Genomic DNA, 13,105 nt, shown 5'->3' with positions numbered 1-13,105 from the left:
TTTGATTGTGCTGTGGTCTGAGACACTGCTTAGCATAATTTCAGTTCTTTGCATTTTCTCAGGAGTGTTTTACTTCCAATTCTGTGATTGATTTTAGAGCAACTACCATGTCATGCCAAGAATAATGTATATTCCATGGTTTTCCGGGTGGAGAATTATGTAGATATCTGTCAAGTCCACTTAATCCAGAGCTGAGTTCAAGTCCTGAACACTGTTGTTAATTTTCTGAATTTTCTGCTTCAATGATTTGTCTAATATTGACAGTGGGGTGTTAAAACACCCCACTATTATTGTGTGGGAGTCTAAGTCTCTTTGTAAGTCTTTAAGAACTTGCTTTTGTAAGTCTGGGTGTTTTCTGTATTGTGTGCATATATATTTAGGATAGTTAACTCTTCTTGTTGAATTGAACTCTTTACGCTTATGTAATGGCCTTCTTTATCTTTCCTGATCTTTTGGTTTAAAGTCTGTTTTGTCAGAAACTAGGATAGCAAGACATGCTTTTTTTCTGCTTTCTATTTGCTTGGTAAATTTTTGTCCATCAATTTATTTTGAGCTTATGTGTGTCTTTGCACATGAGATGGGTCTCTTGCATACAGCGTGCTGATGGGTCCTGACTCTTTATTCAGCTTGCTATTCTATATTTTTTAATTGTGGCATTTAGCCCATTTACACTTAAGGTTAATATTGTTATAATTCCATTACTGAGTATATACCCAAAGAATATAAATTATTATATTTTAAAGATACATGCACACATATGTTCATTGCTGCACTATTCACAATAGTAAAGAGGTAGAATCAACCCAAATGCCCATCAATGATAGACTGGATAAGGAAAATGTGGTACATATACACTGTGGAATACTATGAAGACATAAACAGGAATAAGATCATGCCGTTTGCAGGGACATGGATGCAGCTAGAAGCTATTACCTCAGCAAACTAATGCAGAAACAGAAAACCAAATACCACATGTTTTCACTTATAAGTGGGAACTGAAAAACGAGAACACATGGACACATGGAGGGGAAGAAAACACAATCGGTCCTGTTGGGGTAGGGAAGGGAGGGCATCAGGATAAACAGCTAATGCATTCTGGGCTTAATACCTCAGTGATGGCCTGATAGCTGCAGCAAACCATCATGACAAATATTTACCTATGTAACAAATCTGCACAACCTGGACATGTATCCTGGAACTTAAAATAAAATAAATGCAATGAACAGCAACAAAAATAAATTATGAATAAATGACACATGAACTAAGAAAGAAGAAAGAAAAGAAAGAAAAAGAAAGAAAGAAAGAAAGAAAGAAAGAGAGAGAGAGAGAGAAAGAAAGAAAGAAAGAAAGAAAGAAAGAAAGAAAGAAAGAAAGAAAGAAAGACAGAAAGAAAAAGAAAGAAAGAAAGAAAGAGAGAGAGAGAGAGAAAGAAAGAAAGAAAGAAAGAAGAAAGAAAAGAAAGAAGAAAGAAAGAAAGAAAGAAAGAAAGAAAGAAAGAAAGAAAGAAAGAAAGAAAGAAAGAAAGAAAGAAAGAAAGAGAAAGAAAGAAGGAAGGAAGGAAGGAAGGAAGGAAGGAAGGAAGGAAGGAAGGAAGGAAGGAAGGAAGGAAGGAAGGAAAGAAGGAAAGAAGGAATCAGGATGATGGCCCACCCAGGAGCAATGCAGAGACAAGTGAGCCTCCCTGACCCAGTGAAGTGATGAGTGAACGTGCAACCCCAAGTAACATCCTTCTCCTACAGATCTCTGCAACCCTTGGGTCAGGAAATCCCCTCATGAACCCACTCTATCAGAGCCTGAAATGTGACACACAGAGCTACATGGAGTCTAGGCAGAGCAGCAGCTCAGGCATGTGTAGAGATCTGGGAGTTTTAGATACCCCAGCTTTCTGGGCTTCCTGTCAAAACTAGCTGTAGCTCTGGCAAAGTGGGAGGTTAAGAATGAACATATACTCCTAGCAAAGAGGCTTAATTCAGGAGGCCAAGAGGTGACAGTCTGCAGGCACCACCTTCACAGCACATCACAGGATAAGATCCACTGACTTGGAATTCCAGACAAGCATGGTAGCAGTGTTGTGCCTACCCGGGATGAAGCTGGAGTTGGGGGCAGAGGGGAAGTGAGCAAGGCGGGCTGCCAATTTTGCTTTTTGGGCAACTTAGCTGTTCTGCATTTTGAGCTTTGAAGAGTCCAAATGGACTAGAGGGATGGAAGGAATCCCTCAGCTGTTGCAAATCTGTTCTACCTAAACTTGGCTAGACTGCTTATTTAAGCAGATCCCAGATCCTGTTCCTCCCCATTGGGTGGGACCTCCAAATAGGGGCTTCTAGCCACGCTACCCAGTGCTCTCCCATCAATAGAGATTTGAAAACACCCTGGGAGAGAGCTTTCAGGAGTTGTGGGCTGCCATCTTTGCTGTTTGGAAGACTTAACAATTCCAGCTTGGAGGTTTTGAAGAGTCCAAGATGACTAGGGTGAAAGTGATGGCCCAGCACAGCAAAGCAGTCCTACAAAAATATGTGACCAGACTGCTTTTTAAAGTGGGTCCCTGACCCTTTTCCTCAGCACTAGGTGGAGTCTCTCAACTGGAATTTTTGGTACTGCCACTGATGTTCCTCAGCTGACAGAGTTTTCAGGTCTCCCTAGTACAGAGTTTCCAGGGGAAGGGGCAGGCTGCCATCTTTGCTGTTTGGGCAACTTAACAATTCCTGCCTTTAAGCTTTGGAGGTTCCAAGGTGACCAGGGACTGGATGTGTACCCGCAGCACAGCACACCTGCTCTATGAAAATGTGGTCAGATCAGTTTTTGAAGCAGGACTCTGATCCCATTCCTTCTGACTGTATTAGAACACCCAACTGAGGTCTCCAGACACCTTCTAGAGATGTGTTTGGGCCAGCAACAGGTCTGTACCTCACTGGTACAGAGCCAATAGAAAAAAGAGCAGGCTGCCATGTTTGTTGTTTCTCAGACTTAACTGGTGATACCTTCAGTTACTGGAAAATCTGAGGTAACTAGAGACTGGAGTGGGCCCCCAGCATACTGCAGCAGCCCTACAGAAAAGTGGCCAGACTGTAATGTGGGTACCTCTTCCCATATCTTCTCACCAGGCAGATCTCCCAAACCTGGGCCTCTAGCCACCCCCTGCCAGAACTATTGATTAGCAACAACTTGGAAACTCCCTGGATAGAACCTCCAGGGGCACATGAAAGCCTCTCTGCCACAGCCTCTGCAATCGAACTTAGCTTACTACCCTCAGACTACCAAAGGAGCAAAGACCCTAATGCCATATCCACATCTCCAAAAATCTCCAGTTGATTCAAGAAAAGGAGGCCAGTTTATCTCCCATGGATTCCACACATCACACTGCTAGTCACCAAATAGGGAGCCCCTGGCTTAGACCCCCTGAATAGCCTCTCCATCCTGGGATTATTGTAATGAGTGATTGCAGACCAGCATCTCTCTGGTGTGGCTCCTTCAGGAGACAAGCAAAGTGGTGGAGCAGTAAGTCAGCTGATGTGGAGCCCAGAGGGGTTGGTGTGGAGCCCAGAGCGGTTGATGTGGAAGCATCTGTATCAAAGCCATCAGCGGCAATCTCTCTAGGCTCAATTTGCTCACATTAGCCCTAGGGAAATTGTGTTCTAGGCTCAGTTTGCTCACTCTAGCCCTAGGGGAATTGTCGGACCTGGTCTTTGCAGGGCAATTCTGCACATCAGATGAGGCTGGTCTGACTGGAGCACTCCTTGGACTTCAGCCCTCTTCCAGGGCCCCAGCCTGGCCATGACTACTTACATGAGGTAGCCTTTGGTGCCCTGGGATCCCACACTATAGCTTCTGCAACAGAGGACTGTGCCTGACTGGGGAGCTCCAGTGAGGTGGCCCCCATAGCCATGCCCCAGTCTACATGTTCTCTCTCAATACTGCAGCTTCCTCTTAGCCCACAGAAACTCCCCACACCGCTGTTCTGGTGCAAGTCTGCATGAGTGGGTTTTGCTTTGCTTGCCCCAGCAGCACACAGGAGGACAGTACAACCTCCCACCGAACCCCTCCCCCCTGCCGACAGCCTTTGCAGACATAGCCTTGGCGGGCACAGAACCAGAAAGCCCTGCCCCTGCCAGTCCCCCACCCTTGTGCTAAAGCTGCACAGAGAACAGGAAATCCTCCCACATCCTGAGTGATCACTTTTGCTGGTGGGGCACAGAGAAGAGACCCAGAACTATGCTGCCCAGCAACCCACCCTAATCCAACACCACCTCCATGGTAACAGCACACAGTCTCCAGCAGGGGCTTTCCACTCCCCCTCCAGTTGCCTTGCTTCAGCCTTTGTGATGAGCAACCATAGTGAGGCAGACACCTCTGTATTCACTAGCGCTCTGCTGCAGCTGCTGCACCTCAGTCACCTCAGCTCAGAAGACTCAAAACCTTGAGGAGCCAGAGAACAAAGTTGGGACCCAATATAAGTCCACTGGAGTTAAAGCACGTGGTACAGGACTTGGGAACAGTATAAGTTGGCCCCCCAAAATCTTCCAGAAACAAAGCCAGTTGGCTGAATTCACCTTATATCACCATGAACCCTCAAGGTAATTAAATAAGGTAAACAAAAACACAAGCAAAGGTTAACAACCTCAAAAATTTAAGATATATAGGCCCAAAAAGATAAAAAAATGCTGTAAGAATGCTGTAAACTCAAAAAGTCACAGTGCCTTCTCTCATCCAAATGACCACTTCACCTCTCCATCAAGGATTCAAAACCAGGCTGAGGCTAAGATGGCTGACATGACAGAAGTAGAATTCAGAATATGGATAGAAATGAAGTTCACTAAGCTACACAAGTATATTATAACCCAAAAGCAAGAAAGCTAAAAATGATAACAAATTATGATAGGAGCAAAATATAGTATAAAGAACTCTACTTTACATAGTAACCAGTATAAAGAGGAAAGTAAACAATCTAATAGAGCTGGAAATTATAACACATGAATTTCATAATGAAATCACAAGTATTAATAGCAGAATAGAACAAGGAAAGAAAAGAATCTCAGAGTTTGAAGAATGGCTGTCTGAATTAAGACAGGCAGACAAAAATAGAAAAAGAAAGAATGAAAAGGAATGAACGAAACCTCCAAAAAATATGAGATTTTGTAAAGAGACTGCATCTACAACTAACTAGAGTACCTGAAAGCTATGGGGACAATGGAGTCAACCTGGAAACCATATTTCAGGTATCAACTCTGAGAACTTCCCTTACCTAGCTAGAGAGGCCAGCATTCAAATTTGGATAATACAGAGAACCCCAGGAAGATACTCCATGAGAAGATTATCATCAAGACACATAGTTATCAGGTTCTTCTTGGTAGAAACGAAAAAAAAACAAATGTTACGGAAAGATAGTGAGAAAGACCAGGTCACCTACAAAGGGAAGCCCTTAAAACTAACAGTGTACCTCTCTGCTGAAACCCTACAAACCAGAAGAGATTGGGGGCCAATATTTAACATCTGGCCAAACTACGCTTTATACAAAAAGGAAAAATAAGATATTTTTTAGACAAGCAAAGGCTGAGGAAATTTGTTACCACCACACTTACCTTACAAAAGCTTCTTAAGGAAGCACTAAATATGTAAGGAAAAAAAAAAAAAAAATCCAGCCATTACAAAAGCACACTGAAGTATACATACCAATGACACTATAAATCAACCACATAGACAAGTCTGCAAAATAACCAGCAAATATTATGACGGCAGGATCAAATCCACACATATCAATATTAACCTTAAATGCATATGGGCTAAATGTCCTAATCAAAAAATACAGAGGCATAATCTGGTTAAAGAACCGAGACCCATTGGTATGTTGTATTTCAGAAAACAATCTCGGCCGGGCGCTGTGGCTCAAGCCTGTAATCCCAGCACTTTGGGAGGCTGAGATGGGCGGATCACGAGGTCAGGAGATCGAGACCATCCTGGCTAACACGGTGAAACCTCGTCTCTACTAAAAATACAAAAAACTAGCCAGGCGAGGTGGCGGGCGCCTGTAGTCCCAGCTACTCTGGAGGCTGAGGCAGGAGAATGGCATAAACCCGGGAGGCGGAGCTTGCAGTGAGCTGAGATCCAGCCACTGCACTCCAGCCCAAGTGACAGAGCAAGACTCCATCTCAAAAAAAAAAAAAAGAAACCAATCTCACCTGCAATGGCATACATAGACACAAAATAAATGAATGGAGAAAAATCTACCAAACAGATAGAAAACAGAAAAAAAAAAAAACATATGTTTCAATCTTACTTTCTGACAAAACAGAATTTAAACAAAAAATAAAAAGACAGACAAGAGCACTGCATAATGGTAAAAAGAGTTTAATTCAACAAGAAGATCTAATTATACTAAATATAAATGCACCCAACACAGGACTATCCAGATTCATAAAGCAAGTTCTTAGGGACCTGCAAAGAGACTTAGACTTCCACACAATAATAGTGGGACACTTTAATACCCCAGTGGTAATATTAAACCTATCATCAAGACAGAAAATTAGCAAATATTTAGGACATGAACTCAGCACCACATCAAATAAACCTGACAGATATCTACAGAACTCTCCACCACAAACAGAATAATATACATTTTTCTCACTGCCACCGGACACTTTCTCTTTAATTGATCACATAATCAGAAGTGAAACACTCTTTAGCAAATATAAAAAAATTGAAAGTGTAACAAATAATCTCTTGGACTACAGTCCAATCAAATTAGAAATCAAGAGTAAGAAATTTACTCAAAACCATACAATTACATTGAATGACTTTGGGCCAAATAATGGCTGCTCCTGAATGACTTATAGGCAAATAATGAAATTAAGGCAGAACTCAAGAAGATCCTTGAAACTAATGAGAACAAAGATACAACATACCAAAATCTCTGGGATAAATTCAGGCAGTGTTAAGAGGAAAATGTATCGGACTAAATGCCCACATCAGAAAGCTAGAAAAATCTCAAGTTAGCAACCTGAAAATCATAACTAAAAAAACAAGAGGGCCGGGCGCGGTGGCTAACGCCTGTAATCCCAGCACTTTGTGAGGCCAAGGAGGGCAGATCACGAGGTCCAGAGATCCAGACCAGCCTGGCTAACGTGGTTAAACCCTGTCCCTACTAAAAATACAACAAATTAGCTGGGCATGGTGGCCGGCGCCTGTAGTCCCAGCTACTCGGGAGGCTGAGGCAGGAGAATGCCATGAACCCGGGGAGGTGGAGCTTGCAGTGAGCCAAGATCACTCCACTGCACTGCAGCCTGGCAACAGAGCGAGACTCTGGCTCAAAATAATAATAATAGGGGGGCGGAGCAAGATGGCCGAATAGGAACAGCTCCAGTCTCCAACTCCCAGGGCGAGCGACACAGAAGACCGGTGATTTCTGCATTTTCAACTGAGGTACTGGGGTCATCTCACTAGGGAGTGCCGGACAATCGGTGCTGGTCAGCTGCTGCAGCCTGACCAGCGAGAGCTGAAGCAGGGCGAGGCATCGCCTCACCTGGAAGCGCAAGGGGGAAGGGGATCCGTTTTCCTAGCCAGGGGAACTGAGACACACAACACCTGGAAAATCGGGTAACTCCCACCGCAATACTGCGCTGTAAGCATACAGGCACACCAGGAGAATATATCCCACACCTGGCCGGGAGGGTCCCATGCCCACGAAGCCTCCCTCATTGCTAACACAGCAGTCTGCCATCTAACCAAAACGGCAGCAGCGAGGCTGGGGGAGGGGCGCCCGCCATTGCTGAGGCTTAAGTAGGTAAACAAAGCCGCTGGGAAGCTCGAACTGGGTGGATCTCACAGCAGCTCAAGGAAGCCTGCCTGTCTCTTTAGTCTCCACCTCTGGGGACAGCGCACAGCTGAAGACCAACAGGGGAAGTAGCGGGAGCTGGTGCAGACGCGAACGACTCTGTCTGACAGCTTTGGGGAGAGCCGTGGATCTCCCAACGTGGAGGTTGAGATCTGAGAATGGACAGACTGCCTGCTCAGGTGTGTCCCTGACCCCTGAGTAGCCTAGCTGGGAGAAATCCCCCACTAGGGCAGTCTGACACCCCACACCTCACAGGGTGGAGTACACCCCTGAGAGGAAACTTCCAAAGGAAGAATCAGACAGGTACACTCGCTGTTCAGCAATATTCTATCTTCTGCAACCTCTGCTGCTGATACCCAGGCAAACAGGGTCTGGAGTGGACCTCAAGCAATCTCCAACAGACCAACAGACAGTCCTTCTGACTGTCAGAAGGAAAACTATCAAACAGGAAGGACACCTATACCAAAACCCCATCAGTATGTCACCACCATCAAAGACCAGAGACAGATAAAACCACAAAGATGGGGAAGAAGCAGGGCAGAAAAGCTGGAAATTCAAAAAATAAGAGCGCAACTCCCCCTGCAAAGGAGCGCAGCCCATCGCCAGCAACGGATCAAAGCTGGTCAGAGAATGACTTGGACGAGAGGAGAGAAGAAGGCTTCAGTCCATCAAACTTATCAGAGCTAAAGGAGGAATTACGTACCCAGCGCAAAGAAACTAAAAATCTTGAAAAAAGAGTGGAAGAATTGACAGCTAGACTAATTAATGCAGAGAAGATCATAAACGAAATGACAGAGATGAAAACCATGACACGAGAAATATGTGACAAATGCACAAGCTTCAGTAACCGACTCGATCAACTGGAAGAAAGAGTATCAGCGATTGAAGATCAAATGAATGAAATGAAGCGAGAAGAGAAACCAAAAGAAAAAAGAAGAAAAAGAAATGAGCAAAGCCTGCAAGAAGTATGGGATTATGTAAAAAGACCAAATCTACATCTGATTGGGGTGCCTGAAAGTGAGGGGGAAAATGGAACCAAGTTGGAAAACACTCTTCAGGAAATCATCCAGGAGAACTTCCCCAACCTAGTAGGGCAGGCCAACATTCAAATTCAGGAAATACAGAGAACGCCACAAAGATACTCCTCCAGAAGAGCAACTCCAAGACACATAATTGCCAGATTCACCAAAGTTGAAATGAAGGAAAAAATCTTAAGGGCAGCCAGAGAGAAAGGTCGGGTTACCCACAAAGGGAAGCCCATCAGACTAACAGCAGATCTCTCAGCAGAAACTCTACAAGCCAGAAGAGAGTGGGGGCCAATATTCAACGTTCTTAAAGAAAAGAATTTTAAACCCAGAATTTCATATCCAGCCAAACTAAGTTTCATAAGTGAAGGAGAAATAAAATCCTTTACAGATAAGCAAATGCTTAGAGATTTTGTCACCACCAGGCCTGCCTTACAAGAGACCCTGAAGGAAGCCCTAAACATGGAAAGGAACAACCGGTACCAGCCATCGCAAAAACATGCCAAAATGTAAAGACCATCGAGGCTAGGAAGAAACTGCATCAACTAACGAGCAAAATAACCAGTTAATATCATAATGGCAGGATCAAGTTCACACATAACCATATTAACCTTAAATGTAAATGGACTAAATGCTCCAATTAAAAGAAACAGACTGGCAAACTGGATAAAGAGTCAAGACCCATCACTCTGCTGTATTCAGGAGACCCATCTCACATGCAGAGACATACATAGGCTCAAAATAAAGGGATGGAGGAAGATCTACCAAGCAAATGGAGAACAACAAAAAAGCAGGGGTTGCAATCCTTGTCTCTGATAAAACAGACTTTAAACCATCAAAGATCAAAAGAGACAAAAAAGGCCATTACATAATGGTAAAGGGATCAATTCAACAGGAAGAGCTAACTCTCCTAAATATATATGCACCCAATACAGGAGCACCCAGATTCATAAAGCAAGTCCTTAGAGACTTACAAAGAGACTTAGACTCCCATACAATAATAATGGGAGACTTCAACACTCCACTGTCAACATTAGACAGATCAACGAGACAGAAAGTTAACAAGGATATCCAGGAATTGAACTCATCTCTGCACCAAGCGGACCTAATAGACATCTATAGAACTCTCCACCCCAAATCAACAGAATATACATTCTTCTCAGCACCACATCGCACTTATTCCAAAATTGACCACATAATTGGAAGTAAAGCACTCCTCAGCAAATGTAAAAGAACAGAAATTATAACAAACTGTCTCTCAGACCACAGTGCAATCAAACTAGAACTCAGGACTAAGAAACTCAATCAAAACCGCTCAACTACATGGAAACTGAACAACCTGCTCCTGAATGACTACTGGGTACATAACGAAATGAAAGCGGAAATAAAGATGTTCTTTGAAACCAATGAGAACAAAGATACAACATACCAGAATCTCTGGGACACATTTAAAGCAGTGTGTAGAGGGAAATTTATAGCACTAAATGCCCACAAGAGAAAGCAGGAAAGATCTAAAATTGACACTCTAACATCACAATTAAAAGAACTAGAGAGGCAAGAGCAAACACATTCAAAAGCTAGCAGAAGGCAAGAAATAACTAAGATCAGAGCAGAACTGAAGGAGATAGAGACCCAAAAAACCCTCCAAAAAATCAATGAATCCAGGAGTTGGTTTTTTGAAAAGATCAACAAAATTGACAGACCGCTAGCAAGGCTAATAAAGAAGAAAAGAGAGAGGAATCAAATAGATGCAATAAAAAATGATAAAGGGGATATCACCACTGACCCCACAGAAATACAAACTACCATCAGAGAATACTATAAACGCCTCTACACAAATCAACTAGAAAATCTAGAAGAAATGGATAATTTCCTGGACACTTACACTCTCCCAAGGCTAAACCAGGAAGAAGTTGAATCCCTGAATAGACCAATAGCAGGCTCTGAAATTGAGGCAACGATTAATAGCCTACCCACCAAAAAAAGTCCAGGACCAGATGGATTCACAGCTGAATTCTACCAGAGGTACAAGGAGGAGCTGGTACCATTCCTTCTGAAACTATTCCAATCAATAGAAAAAGAGGGAATCCTCCCTAACTCATTTTATGAGGCCAACATCATCCTGATACCAAAGCCTGGCAGAGACACAACAAAAAAAGAGAATTTTAGACCAATATCCCTGATGAACATTGATGCAAAAATTCTCAATAAAATACTGGCAAACCGGATTCAGCAGCACATCAAAAAGCTTATCGACCATGATCAAGTGGGCTTCATCCCTGGGATGCAAGGCTGGTTCAACATTCGCAAATCAATAAACGTAATCCAGCATATAAACAGAACCAAAGACAAGAACCACATGATTGTCTCAATAGATGCAGAAAAGGCTTTTGACAAAATTCAACAGCCCTTCATGCTAAAAACGCTCCATAAATTCGGTATTGATGGAACGTACCTCAAAATAATAAGAGCTATTTATGACAAACCCACAGCTAATATCATACTGAATGGGCAAAAACTGGAAAAATTCCCTTTGAAAACTGGCACAAGACAGGGATGCCCTCTCTCACCACTCCTATTCAACATAGTGTTGGAAGCTCTGGCTAGGGCAATCAGGCAAGAGAAAGAAATCAAGGGTATCCAGTTAGGAAAAGAAGAAGTCAAATTGTCCCTGTTTGCAGATGACATGATTGTATATTTAGAAAACCCCATCGTCTCAGCCCAAAATCTCCTTAAGCTGATAAGCAACTTCAGCAAAGTCTCAGGATACAAAATTAATGTGCAAAAATCACAAGCATTCTTATACACCAGTAACAGACAAGCAGAGAGCCAAATCAGGAATGAACTTCCATTCACAATTGCTTCAAAGAGAATAAAATACCTAGGAATCCAGCTTACAAGGGATATAAAGGACCTCTTCAAGGAGAACTACAAACCACTGCTCAGTGAAATCAAAGAGGACACAAACAAATGGAAGAATATACCATGCTCATGGATAGGAAGAATCAATATCGTGAAAATGGCCATACTCCCCAAGGTTATTTATAGATTCAATGCCATCCCCATCAAGCTACCAATGAGTTTCTTCACAGAATTGGAAAAAACTGCTTTAAAGTTCATATGGAACCAAAAAAGAGCCCGCATTGCCAAGACAATCCTAAGTCAAAAGGACAAAGCTGGAGGCGTCACGCTACCTGACTTCAAACTATACTACAAGGCTACAGTAACCAAAACAGCATGGTACTGGTACCAAAACAGAGATATAGACCAATGGAACAGAACAGAGTCCTCAGAAATAATACCACACATCTACAGCCATCTGATCTTTGACAAACCTGAGAGAAACAAGAAATGGGGAAAGGATTCCCTATTTAATAAATGGTGCTGGGAAAATTGGCTAGCCATAAGTAGAAAGCTGAAACTGGATCCTTTCCTTACCCCTTATACGAAGATTAATTCAAGATGGATTAGAGACTTAAATGTTAGACCTAATACCATAAAAACCCTAGAAGAAAATCTAGGTAGTACCATTCAGGACATAGGCATGGGCAAGGACTTCATGTCTAAAACACCAAAAGCAACGGCAGCAAAAGCAAAAATTGACAAATGGGATCTAATTAAACTAAAGAGCTTTTGCACAGCAAAAGAAACTACCATCAGAGTGAACAGGCAACCTACAGAATGGGAGAAAATTTTGGCAACCTACTCATCTGACAAAGGGCTAATATCCAGAATCTACAAAGAACTCAAACAAATATACGAGAAAAAAACAAACAACCCCATCAAAAAGTGGGGAAAGGATATGAACAGACATTTCTCAAAAGAAGATATTCATACAGCCAACAGACACATGAAAAAATGCTCATCATCACTCGCCATCAGAGAAATGCAAATCAAAACCACAATGAGATACCATCTCACACCAGTTAGAATGGCAATCATTAAGAAGTCAGGAAACAACAGGTGTTGGAGAGGATGTGGAAAAATAGGAACACTTTTACACTGTTGGTGGGATTGTAAACTAGTTCAACCATTATGGAAAACAGTATGGCAATTCCTCAAGGATCTAGAACTAGATGTACCATATGACCCAGCCATCCCACTACTGGGTATATACCCAAAGGATTATAAATTATTCTACTACAAAGACACATGTACACGTATGTTTATTGCGGCACTATTCACAATAGCAAAGACTTGGAATCAACCCAAATGTCCATCTGTGACAGACTGGATTAAGAAAATGTGGCACATA

Source organism: Rhinopithecus roxellana, chromosome 2, assembly GCF_007565055.1.
Source record: "Rhinopithecus roxellana isolate Shanxi Qingling chromosome 2, ASM756505v1, whole genome shotgun sequence".
Lineage (NCBI taxonomy): Eukaryota > Metazoa > Chordata > Mammalia > Primates > Cercopithecidae > Rhinopithecus > Rhinopithecus roxellana.
This window is presented reverse-complemented; position numbering follows the sequence as displayed.